Below are 17,785 nucleotides of genomic sequence, written 5' to 3'. Positions count from 1 at the left end.
CCCTCCGCATCAAAAAAGTAATTGTGAATTATAGGATTGTGCCCAGAGAGTGCAGAAATATTTGTATTAACATGTAAATATGAGCTGTAGGTGAGATTGGCTTTTGGCATGTGTAGATCTGATTTACTTTTTAAAATCTTTTTTAGTTAGAAATAAATACAGGCTCCAAAGAAGTTGCAAAACAGGAAAGAGAGGTCCCACATATCAATCGCTTTGCTTCCTCGGAAGGGTCACATCTTAAATAACCAGAGGTTAACAAAACTAAGAAATATACATTGGCACAATTAACCAGACTGCAGATGGACAGCTAAAGATACAAGTTTGCAGATGGCAGGGAATTAAAGGGAATTTTAGAAACCAGAAGACAGAACCAAGATCAAGCAGAAGGAATTGGAATGTGGTTGGAAGACAGAAGACGGAGCTCATAGGCCAAACGTGAAGGAGAAGGGGTGGTGTTTGAGGTGGTGTCCAGAGAAGTAGATCTCCTTCAGTTTCTCAGCGATTTAAGATGATATAAGAATCATTGTTAAGTTTACACTAGAGGTTTCAATGAAGGGTGAGGAAGAAAGAAGAACAATTCAAATATATCCTGTACCTGAGAGTATCTCAAATTGAACTGATCATGTTGAGATTTTCTACCCATAGCTTGTCTAAATTTTCATTCCCCCAGTGTCTGGACAACCCACACCAGGAGCAAACACCGTAGATGGGAAGGATGTATTGCAGAACGAGGAGGTTTACGGGGAGAGGGAGGGGAAGACTCACAATATGAGGAGCCCAGCCTCGGAAGGAGAAAATCCGAATCCTTTTGGCAAGTGGTGAAGTAAACATTTTCGGCTTGCCGGGGGCTTTATTTCCTTTCGGCTTCAATGAGAATTCTTAAAGCAGCCCAGATCCAATTCTGCTGCACCAATCGGTCTCAGCCAAAATGTGTGAAGGGAAGAGCAAAAACACTTCCGGTATTCCAGGATGACAGAATAATTTGAGTTTCACTTTTATTTATACTATTCGCTTTAGTCTAGACAGAATCATTTGTTCAACTGGTAAATGATTTCAAGATCCCTCTGCTCTCCTCAGAATCGTTCTACACAAGAGTCACACAAAGAGTTCGAGAAAAGTCTAATTTTTATGTCTTTGAAGCATTTCACCTGATCTTTACATTTCGACCTTGTTGATATTTTCAGAAGCCATGTGTGGAATTGTGGACTTGGTCAATAATATAATCCAATCATCGATAAGATACAAACTTCTTGTTTATTAATACATGATTAAAAATGTATATGTTAAAAGATATTGACTGTAGCCAAGTGTGTGGATGACAAGAACAATTATGGTTCAGACTCCTAATCACTGTGTGAGCCGCCTACCCAGGCAAAAGTCAATAGTCTGTTTTAAAGTCACAACACATCCTTTCTTCTTCTTCTTCTTCTTCTCCTTTTTTTTTTTTTTTTAATTTAAAGTCCAGCGGTGATGCTGTTATCTCTTCTATCTGCATTTACTCGTATAACTTTAATTCACTGAGGAAACACTTCTGGCACCACCATCCTGGCTGTGGCCCAACACTAGGCTCTGGTGTGACAGAAAAACTCCCTGCCCACAGGGGCCATGCTCCCTGCGTGCTATCTAAATCTCCGAACTGAAACAAAGCGTAGGGAAACCAGGAGTATCCATGTTTTACCATCCTTATTCGAAGATCAGTCATCAGTGCGCATGAGCTCTGAGCAGAGACACTTTGGGCTCCACTTGCTTTTTCCTCAGATAAACACACCTTCCCGAGGCCATGCAGATTGGGGGGTGCTCTGTGTGACCAGGAAACCGAATGAGGAGGACTGACCATACCAGCCCCCCGGGTGCTTCTTTGGCTGAATTAACCCACTAAGCAGCCCAGACACCTAAAGTTTTGTAGGGACTACAATTATGTTTCTATAAATACAGATAGATACATACACGTGTGTGTGATTTATATTCCAGTACATCTGAAATAGTTGAGCGGAGGGCTTCCAGGGGGTTGTAGCCAAGCTGGATGATTACTGTTTATATCAGATATAAGGAAGAATCTGTATTTCTTCAAGATGAAAGAAGAGGAGAAAGTCTTTTTTTTTTTAATCCTAATCCGGGAGCCATTCTTCCCAGCAGATTAGAAACTACGAATCACCAATGTCCAGCCTCTGCCCCCAATGTCCACAGGTAGGAGAGATGGTGAAATTACAATGCTTCACAGACCAAAATCACTTGTGAGTATTAGTGCTGGTGGCATCACTTTGCAGGGCTCGCTTGAAGGAAAGCAATCCTCTTAAATGCGGACTTGGAACAGATCTGGAAAGCAGCTATAGTTTAGCAACATAGGTGATACAGGCCTTGCATGAAGTGTGAACTTCGAAGAGCTAACGCTAAAATTTAAGAGCCTGGGCATTCTTTGCAATTATTATTAGAAGCCCTCGTATGCGGAAATAACTTCAATTTATCCTCACATGACAATTGCACCCATAGGAAAAGAAGGACGAAGGAAAAAGAATATACAGTAAAACCTTGGTTTGTGAGCATAATTTGTTGCAGAAACATGCTTGTCATCCAAAGCACTTGTGTATCGAAGCGAATTTCCCCGTAAGAAATAATGGAAACTCAGCTGATTCATTCCACAAACAAAAAATATTCATCTAAAAATGATTATAATATGGTAATATAATACAAAACAATAAAGAAACTATAAAATATAAAGAAAAATAAACAAATTAACCTGCACTTGCCTTTGAAAACCTTTGTGGCTGGTGTGAGGGAGACAAGAGAGAGGAGGGTTATTGTGTAGGACAAATTTCACTATCACCATCAGATGTTGACTACAGCACAGTATTAATAAACTCTTCTCATAGACTGTATTGAATGTAACTGGCAATAAGGCAGCAGAGGAAAGGGTCTGCAGGCAGCCTGACCTAGAATGAAGCAAAGCATTCCCAGGCTCACTCTTGGATGGAAAAGCAAAGGACTGTCCATAGGTGCTTTGAAGGGACAAAATACACTAGTGAAGCTTGTGGGCACTTTCCAACGTTCTGAAAAATCACTGATTTCTTCCAAACACCACAGCCTGAGACTGAGCATCTAAGCATGGGACACTATCACCCACAATCTCACAGCGAGAGAGAGAGAGAGAGAGAGAGAGAGAGAGAGAGAGAGACGAACCATTGACTCAATTGTGCTCATGTGACATTTGGCCCCACGTACTACTCATGCTGCAAGTCCTTGCTCATTTATCAAGTTACAATGTATTAGAAATGTTTGCTCATCTTGTGGAACGCTCACAGAACAAGTTACTCGCAACCCAAGGTTTCACTGTAAAGGCGTTTCCTAAAACCAACCATAGATAAAAGTTTCAGTTTGTTTAACAATTAGAAAACCCGTATGGAAGCCGATATCCTCACTTTATGCCATTTGTAATTGCCTACAGTATCTTTTTGCTGATACTAAATCACACCCATCCATAGTATAACTTTAGGCATTATCAAATAATCCTTTTGTAGCCATTATAAAGTTCCTGCTTCAGTTCGAATGAAAGCACACTGAAAGATGAAGGTATCATTGGTAAAGGTCAACCAGCTGCCTGCCAAGAGACTTCCTGAGATAGTGTGTATAGCTCATTGAGAACTCGCCGGGTCCAGAATATCATTCTTAATATCAGAAACTCGAATTTGATGCTACGTCAAAAGCATCTACTTCCAAGGGTTAGATTCCTATCACTACAAGTAATGAATGCCTGATGTATAAAACCAGACAGTGCTCTGAAATGTGGGTTTAGAATGAACCAGACTGGTGTTTGGATCCTGGCTCTGCCATTTACTTAGCTGTCTGACTTACACAAGCCTTTTTTTTTTTTTTTTTTTTTTAACCAGCAAAGTGGAGATTAAAACTTGTTTTAAAGACTTTTTAAAAAAGATTATTTGTAAAATGTATGTAAACTGCCTGACACACAATAAGCACTTAATAAATGGTGGGTATAGAACATGAATTTACAAGGAATAATGATATACCTGTTCTAGCATACAGGTCTTGTGTATAGCTGTACAATCTCTGGACCATTAGCCCTCTCTTACCTGATCGCACCCATTTTGTTCAGAAAATATATCCTCAGAAAAGATGCTTCCCAAAACAGGCTTATTCGTACTGAATTAAAAATCACACGCCATTCTTGTCTTTCTGAGGCTAGATTTGTGCCACCTCGTTGGGAGTCTCGAGTGCTCCCTAACTTGCCATATTTTATAGGCAACTCCTTGGTAGACATTCTCAGTGTTTAATCACATTACCGCATATTAGCCAACCTTATTTGCTTTATTTCTAAATTGTTTAGAAGAATTTCCCTCACACCTTCAAGCCCTGCCCACTTTCTGTAGCTAAATACTCTTGCTTGCAGATAGATATCTGGTCTAGATGGCCCCACCTGACAGTGAAACTTATTTTTATGGCAAATAGAGTGGACAGACCAGATAAATAGCCAGATGACTGCCGTATATAAAGGCTTTCCCTTACCTAGTGTGTTTCAGATACATTTTTAGGAAATAACAGATATGATTTTCCTTTTCATGGGCATACCCAAAAATCTGTTCAAAAAAAAAAACGAAACTGAATTGAACCCGTAAATTCCTAATGCAGACTGGCAGGTGTCGGAGAGTAGAGCACCTCTGTATATCTCCGCTTCTCATCAGTGAAACAGGGATAATGGAGCCTACCTCACGAAGTTGCATGAGAGTTAACTGGGAAAGTACATATAGCTATGCCAGCACAGTGTCTGGCACAAAGTGAGTACTCAGTAAATGACAGGGCAGATGGCAGTGATGGGGACTATAATGGTAGAGAAAAATTAATATCATCCTCTTTCCCAACTAAGCTAATTCGTGTTTCCCAGTTGTGTAGTATACCGTGTTCCACTTAGTAACAAAATATGTTCGTTGTCTGTCTTGGAAATATTTCTTGGGGGTGAACCCCTTGTACTAATTCATGCTATTTACAAAGCTATCTTAACATTTAGTGTTGCATGCATATTCCTTCGTTATTAGTGGATAGAGATAAAATATTATAGAAAGATTTTGCAAAGCAGCAAGACCTAGGGTCTAAGAGTTAGGATACGCTAGTAACAAGTTATTAACATCATAATTATTGAGATTTTTTTAATTAATAAACTTTATTTTATAGAGCATTTTTAGCTTCACAGCAAAATTGAGTAGGAAGTATAGAGTTACCACACACTCCCTGCCCCCACACATGTGCAGCCTCCCCTATCAAATCCTGCCCCAGCAGGGACATTTGTTATAATTGACACTTTGTCATCACCCGAAGTCCATAGTTTACATTAGGGTTCACTCTTGGTGTTGCACATTCTATGCGTTTTGGCAAATGAATGATGACTTATACCCATGATTGTAATATTATACTTAATTTCCCCGCCTAGAAATCCTCTGCTCTTTATCTATTCATCCCTCCCTCTCCCCTAACTTCTGGAAACCACTGATCCTTTTAGTGTCTCCATGGTTTTGCTCTTTCCAGAATGTCACATAGTTGGAATTATGCAATACGTAGCATTTTCAGATTGGCTTCTGTGACTTAGTAATATGCATTTAAGGTCCATCCATGCCTTTCCTAACTTGGTAGTTCTTTTCTTAACCTTGAATAATATTCCATTGTCTGAATGTACCACAGTTTATTTCTCCATTAACTTACTGAATGACCTGTTGGTTGCTTCCCAATTTTAGGAATTAAGAATAAAGCTGTTATAAACATCCATGTGCAGGTATTTGTATGGATGTAAGTTTTCCATTTATTTGAGTAAACGACAAAGAATGTAATTGCTGGATCATAAGGTAAGAGTATATTTAGTTTTGTAATAAATTTCCACTTCTTCCAAAGTGGCTGTACCATTTTGCATTCCTACCAGCTTTGAATGAGTATTCTTATTGCTCTACATCATTACCAGCATTTGTTGGTGGTGGTATTTTGGATTTTGGTCATTCTAGTAAGTATGTGGTATTATCTCATTGTTGTTTTAGTTTGCCATTCCCCAATGACATATGCTATTAAACATCTTTTCATGAGCTTACTTGCCATCTGTATATATCTTTTGGTGAAGTGTCTCTTCAGATCTTTCATCCATTTTTTAATTGGATTGTTAGTTTTACTATTATTGAGTTCTCAGTGCTCTTTGTATATTTTGGATAACAGTCCTTTATCAGATGTGTGGTTTGCCTTCTCATTCTCTTGATATTGGCTTTCAGGGAGTAGAAGTTTTAAATTTGAATGAGGTCTGACCTTATCAATTATTTCTTTCATAGGTAGTGGCTTGGTGTTGTATGTGAAAAGTCAGCACCATACCAATATCATTTAGGTTGTCTCCTATGTTATCTTATTGGAGTTTTTAGTTTTGTGTTCTGTATTTAGGTCTATGATATGATTTGTGTTACTTTTTGTTAACAGTGTAAGGTCTGTGTTTAGATTCATTTTTGCATGTGAATGTCCACATTGGTTGGACAGTATTTGCTCCATTATTTTGCTTTTATTCTTTTGTGAAAGATCAGTTGACTATTCTTATATGTATCTATTTCTGGGGTCTCTAACCTGTGGTATTGATCTATTTGTCTATTTTGGCACCAATACCACACTGTCTTGAATACCATAGATTTAGTAAGTCTTGAAGTCAAATAGTGTCAATGTGCCAACATTGTTCTTCTTCAATACCACATTGGCTATTTGGGGCCTTAGAATCAGTTTGTTGATATTCACAAAATAACTTACTCAGCTTTTGATTGGAATTGCACTGAATCTATACATCAAGTTGGGAAGAACGGACATCTTCACAATGCTGAGTCCTTCTATCCATGAACATGGAATATCTCTTATTTATTTAATTTTTCTTTGATTTCTATTTATCAGAGTGTTGTAGTTTTCTTCACATCAATGTTGGACATATTTTGTTAGACTTAAGTATTTCTTTTTGTTGGCACTAATGTAAATGTAATGAGTTTTTAATTTAAAATTCTTTTTGTTTATTGTTATTATGTAGGAAAACAATTGACTTTTGTATATTAACCTTGTATCTTGCCACCTTGTAGTTGCTTATTAGTTCTAGAAGGCTTTTTTGTTCTTGGTGATTCTTTCAGATTTTCTACAAATAAACAAACATGTCATCTATAAACACACAATTTTTTCATTCTCGATCAGTATACATTTTATTGCCTTGTGTTCTGTTATTGCATTAGATAGGACTTCCAGTGTGATGTTGAAAAGCAGGTTGAGAAGGGATAGCCTTTCCTTGTTCTTGATCTTAACAGGAAAGCTTTTAGTTTCTCACGACTAAGCATGCTAGTTAGAGGGTTTTTGTAGATATTCTTTATTAGGTTGGGAAGTTCTCTTCTATTCCTGGTATTCTGAGAATTTTTATTATGAATTGGTGTCACATTTTGTCAAATATTTTTTTCTGCATCAATTGATACCTGTGGCTTTCATGTGACTTTCTTCTTTAGCTTGTTGATGTGATGGATTACATTAAATGCTTTTTCAAAAGTTCAGCCAGCTATGTATATCTGGAATAAATCCTCCTTAGTCATGGTGTATAAATCTTTTCATACACTGTTGGATAAGATTTGCTAATATTTTGTGGAGGATTTTTGCATTCATGTTAATGAGAGATTGGGTTATAGTGTTGTTTTCTTGTAATGTCTTTGTTTGATTTTGATATTAGGGTGATTCTGGCCTCATAGAATGAGTTAGGAAGTATTTCCTCTGCTTCTATCTTTTGAAAGAGATTGTAGATAATTGGCATAATTTCTTTCTTAAATGATTAATGGAATTCACTGGGCCTGGTGCTTTGTGTTTTGGAAGGTTACTAATTAGTGATTCAATTGATTTAATAGATATAGGCTCTTCCAAATTGTTTATTTCTTCATATGTGAGTTTTGACAGATAAAGTCTTTAAATTTTTTTTTTCCATTTCATCTAAGTTATCAACTTTGTGGGCATAGAGTTGTTCATAATACTCCTTTATTATCCTTTTAATGTCATTGAGATATGTAGTCATCTTGCTTCTTTAATTTATGATATTAATAATTCATGTTTCCTCTTTTTCCCTCTTTCTTTTTCTCTATTTTTCCCATTAGCTTGGCTAAAGTCTTATCATTTTATTGGTCTTCTCAAAGAACCAGCTTTCAATTTTGTTGATTTTCTCCATTGATCTCCTGTTTTAAATTTCATTTATTCCTGCTCTAATTTTTATTATTTCTTTTCTTTTACTTACTTTGGATTTACTTTGTTCTTTTCTAGTTTCCTAAGGTGTAATCTTAGATTATTGATTTTAGGTCTTTCTTATTTTCTAATATATACATTCAATGCTTTAAAATTCCCTTTAAGTGATGCTCTTGCCAGATCTCATAAATTCTGATAAGCTGTATTTTCATTTTTATTTAGTTCAAAATATCTTTTAATATCTCTTGAGCTTTCTTTTTTGACTCATGAGTTATTGACAAGGGTGTTGTTTAATCTCCAAGTATTTTGGAATTTTCCAGCTATATTTTTGTTATTGATTTCTAGTTTAATCCTATTGTGGTCTGAACAGACATTGTATACTTCCTATTCTTTTAAATTTGTTAAGCTGTATTTTATGGTACAGAATGGGGTCTATTTTGGCGAATGTTTCCTGTGAATTTAAGAAGAATAGATGATCTATTCTTGTTGGATGAAGTAGTCTATTGATGTCAATTATACCCAGTTGCTTGATGGTGCTGTTGTGTTCAACTATATCCTTACTGAGTTGTTGCCAACTGGATCTGCCCATTTCTGATACAGGATTATTAAAATCTCCAACTGCAATAGTGTATTAATTTATTTCTCCTTGCAGTTCTATCAGTTTTTGTCTCACATAATTTGATGCTGTGTTGTTAAATGCATAGACATTAAGGATTGTTAAATGTTTTTAAAATATTGTGCCCTTTATCATTATGTAATGTCTTTCTTTATCCCTGACCCAACTTTCATTGTTCTCCTTTGCCTGAAATTAATATAGCCACTCCCATTTTCTTTTAGTGTTTGCATGGTATATTTTCCTCCATCCCTTTACTTTTAATTTCTGTGTGACTTTATATTCAAAGTGGGTTACTTGTAGGTAACATATAGTTGAATCTTATTTTTTTGATTCACTCTGACAATCTTTGTCTTTGTATTGGTATATTTAAAGCTTGGGTGTTTAAAGTGATTATTGATATAGTTAAATTAGTATCTACCCTATATGTTACTGTTTTCTATTTGTTGCCCATATTCTTTGTCCCCATTTTTGTCTTCCATGATTTTGTCTGCTTCTGTGATTTTAGTTTTTATTTAAAAATATTTTCTTAGTGTTTATTTATTTTTGAGAGAGACAGAGAGACAGAGCACGACCAGGGGAGGGGTAGAGAGAGAGAGAGAGACACAGAATCTGAAGTAGGTTCCAGGCTCTGAGCTGTCCACACACAGCCCAACGCAGAGCTGGAACTCATGAACCTTGAGATCATGACCTTAGCCAAAGTCAAATACTCAATTGACTGAGCCATCCAGGTGCCCCTACTTTTGTGATTTAAATGAACATTTTATATTATTCCATTTCCTCTCATTTCATTGCATATCAATAATAAGTATAGCTTTATTTTTTAAGTGGTTGCCTTAGAGTTTGCCATGTATATTTACAACTAATTCAAGTCCACTTTCAAATAACAGTATACCATGGTTTGTACAAGTACATTATAATAACAAAATAATTCTATTTCCTCCCTCTTGTCCCTTGTAACATTGCTGTCATTTATTTTCATTTATACATAAGCTATAATCATCAAATATATTACAACTTTTATTATTTTTAATAAATTATTATCTCTTATTTCAGTTAAGAGCAAGACAAAAATGTTTTTATTTTATATTCATTATTCCTTCTCTAAAGCTCTTCCTTTCTTCATGTAGATCCAAGTTTCTGACGTATATCGTTTTTCTTTTATCTGAAGAACTTCTTTTAACAGTTCTTATAACCAAGTGTACTGGAAACAAACTCCTTCAACTTATGTTTGTCTGAGAAAGTCTTTATTTCTCCTTCATTTTAGAAGGATAATTTCAAAGGGTAAAGAATTCTAGATTGGTAGTTTTTTCTCTCAATGCATTAACTGTTTCACTCCACTCTTTTTTTGCTTGCATAGTTTGTGGAAGAATAAGATGTAATTCTTGTTTGTTCCTCTTTAGGTAAGATTTCTTCCTCTGGCTTCATTCAAGATTTTATCTTTGATTTTCTAAAGTTTCAGTATAACATACTGAGGTATAGTCTGGTGTGTTTTATTTTTGTTGTTGTTTTGTTTTGTTTTTGTTTGTTTGTTTGTTTGTTTGTTTTTTTAACATTTATCCTACTTGGTGTTCTCTGAGCTTCCTGGATCTATGGTTTGGTGTCTGACATCAGTTATGAGAAGTTCTTAGTTATTACTGCTTCAAACATTTTCTGTTCCTCTTTCTTTCCTCTTATGGTATTCCCATTGTGTGTATTACAATTTTTGTAGTTGTCCCACAGTCCTTGGATATTTTATTCGTTTTTTTCTTTTTTCTCTTGGCTTTTAGTTTTCAAAGTTTCTTTGGTCACATTCTCAACCTCAGAGATTTTTTTCCCTCAGCTGTGATAGGCTATTAATGAGACCATCAAAAATGTTCTTCAATCAAAAATGTTTTTGATTTAGAGAATTTTTGATTCTTTCTTAGAATTTCCATATCTCTGCTTACATTATCCCTCTGGTCTAGCATGTTGTATACTTTTCCATTAAAGCCCTTGTCATATTAATCATTTTTTTTTATTCCTTGTTTGATAATTCCAAAATTCCGGCCATATCTGTCTGATTCTAATGCTTTAAACTGTGTTTATTGCTTTTTAGTATGCCTTATAATTTTTGTTGAAAGGTGGACATGATATACTGGGCAAAAGAAACTGCAGACCATAGGTCTTTGGTAATGCGATGGTAAGGTGTCGGGGTGCTGGCCATGTTGTGTAGTCCTATCATTAGGTCTCAGTGTTTGGATGAGCTTGTGCCCCTGGACTGTGAATTTCACCAGTGTACCTCAGTTTCACCCTATTAGGTGGGACATGATGGCTAGAGGGGGCTGGAGTTTTGTATTTCCCTTCTCTCGGGTAGGTTAGGCTCTGATGAGCCCCAATAGGTTAGACTATGGCAAAATAGTTTCTCCTGAAGGCAGGCTTTGTGAAAACAAAACAAAACAAAACAAAACAAAAACCGACATATTAAAAAGTGATTCCTTTTCCCTTCCTCCTTCCAGAAGTACGAGGCAATTTTATCTGATATTCACAGTGAGTACCCAGTAGAGCTCCTGGGAATAAAAGTCATAAATTTGTGGGATCTTATCTGTGATTAGCTTCTCCTGGAGTTTTAAACTCTCAGATTTGTCCACACTGAACTCCCAGCAACTTGTCAATTGCAGTTCCTATTTTCCTACCCCCGTACTGATTCCCAAGGAGGTTTTCACACTTGGAATTTTACTACCATAAGTTGTGATTGGTTGTTTTCATCTGTCTTTCCAATGTGGGGGATGGAATTTTTCCCTGTGACCTCACTTCTCTGATGGGTCTAAGATTTGTTAATTTTTCAGTTTGTTCAATTTTTTCTTGTTAGAACGGAGTAGCAACTTCTGAGCTCCTTATATGTCAGACTACAATTATTGACTTTTGAATGTCCTTATTACCTAGTTCATAGTTCTTGGGGGTATGAATACATGGCCATAGAATTAAGTACTGACTTAACAAAACTTCTGTCCAGTTTTGGTTTAGATTTGCTGAATCAATGGTGACCCATTGTAATGGCCTATGGTTTATCTTTGTTAACCATCATATTTCAAAGAACCTATGATGTTGTGTCCTGTGACAAGGAAAGCCTTAGAGGAAGAAAGAGAATTATTTTGGAAACAACCAAGATATGAATAGATAAGCAAATAACTAATTCTCCCAGATCCCCCATATCCCAACATCTATTGACACGATTAATACATCTAGAAATGTTTAATGGCAAAACACAATCTGAAAGCAAACAAATAAATTCTTTCTTTATCTTAGAGAGAATACACACTGAGGCAGTAGCATCTGATTTGTAAATGTGTTAAATGACACAACACCAGGCAGGTGTAGTAGTGTTCATCATACCTAAGCTCTCCTGGTAGCCTTAATTAGGCCTTTTGTTCCCTGTCCCTATTCTCTAATAAATCTTGCCAGAGATATTTCATTTGGGTTGTAGACATATATACATCATCTCTTCTGTACTACTGCAAAAGATGTGTAGTTTGAAATTTTTCAATGTTTATTTATTTATTTTTTGAAAGGGAGAGACAGGCACAAGTGGGGGAAGGGCAGAGAGAGAGGGAGACACAGAATCTGAAGCAGGCTCTAGGCTTGGAGCTGTCAGCACAGAGTGGAGTACAGACCTCCAACTCATGAGCTGTGAGATCATGACCCGAGCTGATGTCAGACGCTTAACCAACTGAGCCCCCAGGTGCTCCGGTGAGATGTGTACTTTAAAAAATAAATAGTTTTCTTTGGTTTGTGCAAATTCATCTGCCTTCTCATCTGTTTGTTTTGTTACCTCTGGCACATAATTGTTCATGGCGGTTCTGAGTTGGGGGACGTAATAATATGCAGCTGTTGAAAAGAGTTAGCCACAGGATCAATTCTGGCCCATGTTCTAAACTAAACAACTAAGCTAACTAGCCCTAATAATTGGCTGTTCGTTCTAGGTATCACTGAAATAATTGAATAAAATAATTTAGCTCATTAATTTTCCATTATGCAATATCAAGCAACCATTTGACCCACATTATACTGGATTACTGTTTTAAAGCTGAAAAGTTAAAAAAAAAAGCCAGCGACTTTTGTGCAACGGAGGGCAGGGGAAATTTGTTCTGATACTTAAAATATCTAGTATTCAATTGAATGGCAGAGATCTTAGCTACCTTTTGGTTAGGTCAAACCAATCTAGTGCTATTTGCAAGCATCTGGAAACAAGACATAAAAACAATTATTTAGGTTCATGCATATTTATTTGTTATCATGCATGCCCACTTATACAGTAGTGCATATTAGTTCCAAGCATTGTAGAAAAAAGAAAGAGATGACATCATTTTACTAATTATTGTCATTTCTTTTTTTTCCTTTAAATAGTTTCTCTGATGACCAAAAAAGCTACCAAAAATGGAGAAAAACCCACAATATCTCTAATAGGATATCTTCATGATTCCTAAGGATTATTATCTTTTAGTTACTTACGTGTGTGTGTGTGTGTGTGGAAGATTTATGTCTTACTTTGTAATACACCTGTAATGCACTAGTACTTCAAAAATTTGAGCATGGTTATTCTCAAACAATCCCAAAGAACACCGAATGTGAGCAGATACGAGGTGATTTTTAAAAATTTGCTTATGTTAGTCTCTTGGTTTGAGTCCGTATGCTTCCTAGTCACCCTGACTTGATGACTACACTTTAAATGTACAGTTTTCTTTTTTTAAAAAAATGGCCTATGTGTTGGGGTGCCTGGGTGGCTCAGTTGGTTAAGCATCTGACTCCAGCTCAGGTCATGATCTCACGGTTTGTGAGTTGGAGCCCCGTGTCAGGCTCTGTGCCAACAGCTCAGAGCCTGGAGCCTGCTTCTGATTCTGTGACTCCTTCGCTCTCTGCCCCTCCCTCACTTGTGCTCTGTCTCTCTCTATCAAAAATAAATAAATGTAAAAAAAATTTAAAAAAATATTTTAAAAATATAGCCTAGGGGCGCCTGGGTGGCTCAGTTAAGCGGCCGACTTCGGCTCAGGTCATGATCTCGCGGTCCGTGAGTTCGAGCCCCACGTCGGGCTCTGTGCTGACAGCTCAGAGCATGGATCCTGCTTCTGATTCTGTGTCCCCCTCTCTCTGACCCTCCCCCGTTCATGCTCTGTCTCTGTCTCAAAAGTAAATAAACGTTAAAAAAAATTTTTTTTTTAAATAAATAAATAATAAAAAATAGCCTATGTGACTGAACAGAATCAGACCAAATAAGAACTCAGTTTCTTTCTGATTTCAATTTGACATTGTGGTTCCTGCTGTTTACAGATCACTGGAATTCAGAGAGAGTCAGACATATGAAACAAAGTTCAGGCAGGATTAGATGCAGACCATTGCTGTGGATATGAGACGATGACCTTTGCATGACTCATACAATCTCTGAAGAGGCACACATCTTCTAGAACTGCTCTTGCGGTTTCTGATGCCACCACTACATGCCAGCATGGAAAGGTCTTAGCTACCCTGAATCAAAAATATTACCTCTATCAAGTATCAAGAAATGAAAACGAAAGCCATAAAGGAGAGTTTAATGAAGTTTCTCTGTTAAGTCACAAAGCAAATTAGCAGAAGAATGTTGATGACGACATAGATATGGAATAGAACCGCCACGACCCCTTTCTTTGGGTAATTCTATACACAGTTAATCTATCCTTATAGGTTAAAAAATGTAACCAGAAAGGCTAGTTACTTCACATATTCTAAAATCCTCAAAAGATACAGGTTGTTATAGGCCAATTAGATGCTGAGGGCCTGAAGGACACAGGAGGATTCATGTGTCTTTAAAGTCTATATGGTTCTCCTATAAGCCACTTACCAGCTTCCTTTGAGAAAGACAGAAGGGGGGGAAAAAGATAAATGCTCACAGGAACTGATGATATAACACCGTGCAGCTGCTAATGCATATGGATGTGTCATGCAAATGTCCCCAGCAGAAACACATTCTTTAGTTTCAACCTGCAACCATATTCAGCAATAAAAGAGTTTCCAAATCAAACTGCTGACTCCCTTTTTTTCCTCTCTTATCAAAACACCCCAGCATACATCTTACCAGGCAGAGTAAATCAAAAGAGCCAGCTGGAGTTACCAACTCCTGTTTGTCCCTGGATATCAGGTGTGTGCTGCAATTTTGCAGATCAATTTGCGAGCTGAAATAAGTGGTCCACTAAAACTCAAAACAAAGCCATTTGGGTAATGCTCCTGCTAACTTTCCAAAGGCCTTATCTTTGCAAAGGGACACTGTAATTTACTAACTTGATTGTTTTTTTTTTTTTTTGACACATCTGAAGATGTGTGTTGATTATACCTTTCTCTGAACATAAAAAGATCTGGAGGAACTCAGAGGAATTATTGATAACAGATCTTCGCTTTCTTGTCTATATCTTTTCTGTTCTTTCAGTTTTAAATTTTTGCAGATTCTCCGATACATTGATTGGAAAAGCAGCTTCCAGGGAAGGACAAAAAAAGGAGAATAAGAAGAAAAAAAGAAGAGAGGTGGAAGGAATTTGGGGAGCAATCTTGTCACATTAAATTTTGCAAAGCATCGACATAGTGAGAGCATACAGCCATGAATTTATTGCGACATATACTTCTCCTCGTGCTGGTGCTGGGTATTTATTGAAAAGTTCTGTATTGGGGAATGAAAAATGTCAAACAAGAAACTTCAACTGTTACCTGGAGGGGACGTTAAACGGTAACTTGGGAGTGATTCACTCCAACTTTTTTATGGCTAAGAGAAGGAATACCACTTTGACATTTTTTTATAGGGAGGTATGCTGCAGCTGAGCATTTAGAAGAGCGAGGCCGTTGAGATTAGATGCGGAAAGAGAACATGAGTACGTATCTGGGGATTAACCCGCATTTGTGCTCTACAGGGAAGCAGGCTAGGCACTCACTTTGAAGGCACCACTCCAGTGAAACGCCATCAATTCTGAATGAAATTACTTAGGGTGAATTGCCTATCTGCGGGTGGCTCCGGCCGTGCCGCGCTCCGGGTTTCCTCCGCCCTCCAGCCGGGATCTGACTGGCCTGCCTGGAAGATCACCCCCAATAGTCGAGCCTTGGTGACCGGGCCTAGAGTGCTAAAAATAGCCGCTTAGTTCCTTTGCCGTCGCTGAAAGCGGTGCGCTCCAAGGAGGAGGGGGGACACCCATTCCTTGTTCTCAGACGCGGGCCCCGGAGGGTGGTTTAACCTCGGGGAGCCCGGGGCGAAGGGGAGGAGGCTGGGAGTAGGAAGGCCAGGACCACAAAAGGCAGCCGCTGTCTGGTTCTCTTCTTCCACCAGGCTTCCGGGCCATCAATTCTCCTCATTAACAGGAGAACTCTGCATTTAAAGAGCTCAGGCCCTCGACCTCAGCTCAGGCCCAAGTCAGACCGGTTGGAAATGGTTCAGGGCGAGTCTCCTTTCTTCCTCCTAAGTTCCCCGCCCAGGGTCAAATCACATTAAGGGCTGTAAGAAGCCCGCTTCTGGAGCCGGTCGATTACTCTTTTTTCTTTGTTTTCCTAGAGGTAAGGCGAGAAAAACGTTCGCAGGAAGAGCGCGAGCGGTTGCAATTTGCACCCCCTCCCGCCCCTCGACGCAGGCAATTCCTCGCACGCACCTGGCGGCGCGGGCCGCGCGGCCTCCGCGCGGCTAATATACATATTTCGAGGGGGAGGCTGGGCGTCTGCTTCTTCGCCGGGTCAATGTGTTAATTAAAAGTTGGTCCGAGTTGGTCAGCACGCAATCCCAGATGTGCTTAACAGCATGCAATTAACACATAAGGCAAATCTTTTTGAAGATACCAGAATTGAAAACCCCCCAAAGAAACCCCGCCCGCCCCCGCCCTTAACGCGAAATAGCAACGGCAAGTAAGGGAAAAGTCATTAAAAGACGTAATTAAATGTGGGCCGCCGTTCTTGGAGGGGGTCGGGCTGGAGAAAAAATTCTCTAAATCTGTATTTTTCAAAAATAAATAGCAAATTGATTTTTTTTTTTTTTTGTGCAGGACGTGCAGGCCCAAGATCCGTTTCCCTCCGTTCCCACCCCATGTATATTAAACAGCCGGCGAGCGGCGGCCGCGCGGCGCGGTGACCTAGCGAGCGCCCGGAGTCCCCGGCCTCCACGCGGGTCCGCGCACGGCCGCCGCCGCTGCCGCCGCCGGCGATTGCAGAGGGGCGTCTCGCAGCCAGATTGGTTTCTACATCCAGGGATAATTACCGCACTCTCACTTGCCTAGCGCCCTTAATATTTTCAAAAAGTGCAGGGGGAAGAGCGAGAGTGAGTGTGAGTGTGAGTGAGTGTGAGTGTGTGTGTGTGTGTGTGTGTGTTGTGACAGAGTCATTCTTGATAAAATTTATTAAAAGTTAAAAGTATTGGTCGAGACACTTAATATCATCATCGCCCCCAGCGGAGAAGCTGGTCCGGGTTCCGCTCGCCCAAGGCTGCCTCTGCCAGTTCACGCCTGCCGGTAGTTTTCTACCGTATTTAGCCCCCTGCCCTGACTTCGCAGGCCTCCGCAAGCCAGTTTGTTTCTACCTGTCTTTTAATTCGGGTTTACTCATGTATTTCCCCCCCCCCCCCCACCTCTCATAGCAAACAAAGACCCCGATCTGTTTTACCCCTCCCATTCTTCTGCTACACACATTCACGCGGGCACGCGCTACGCGCGCGCGCACACACACACACACACACACACACACACCACTTTGCAACTTCCTCGCTTCCCGGGTCTTTCGCAAGCCAGATGAGGACTTGGTGCCCAATTGGGCACATGGACACCACACCGAGCCTTCAGCCAACTTCTTGGTTATCATCCTAGACTTGTGAATTAGGATGGTTTGGTTTGGGGATGATATGGGATTCCAACACCAACACCACCCATAAAGGTACCAGGGGTAGCCGTTCTAACCAAATAATTGTACGTGTCGCATCTGAAGGGCGTGCCTTATTGATGA

At 38.8% G+C, this 17,785-nt stretch overlaps 1 long non-coding RNA gene across 1 annotated transcript; it reads left to right on the top strand.

The window, feature by feature from the left end:
* Positions 1–14,121: 14,121 nt before the first annotated feature.
* LOC132686520 (uncharacterized) lies at positions 14,122–17,203 on the top strand. The gene is made up of 4 exons (XR_009613728.3): positions 14,122–14,476; positions 15,249–15,459; positions 15,616–15,684; positions 16,837–17,203. It is a non-coding gene; the product is annotated as an uncharacterized LOC132686520 (long non-coding RNA).
* The last annotated feature ends 582 nt before the right edge of the window (positions 17,204–17,785 follow it).

Source organism: Panthera onca, chromosome F1 (assembly GCF_046562875.1).
Source record: "Panthera onca isolate mPanOnc1 chromosome F1, mPanOnc1 haplotype 2, whole genome shotgun sequence".
Classification (NCBI taxonomy): domain Eukaryota; kingdom Metazoa; phylum Chordata; class Mammalia; order Carnivora; family Felidae; genus Panthera; species Panthera onca.
Note: the sequence above shows the minus strand (reverse complement) of the source record. Positions and strands in the feature narration are given on the sequence as shown.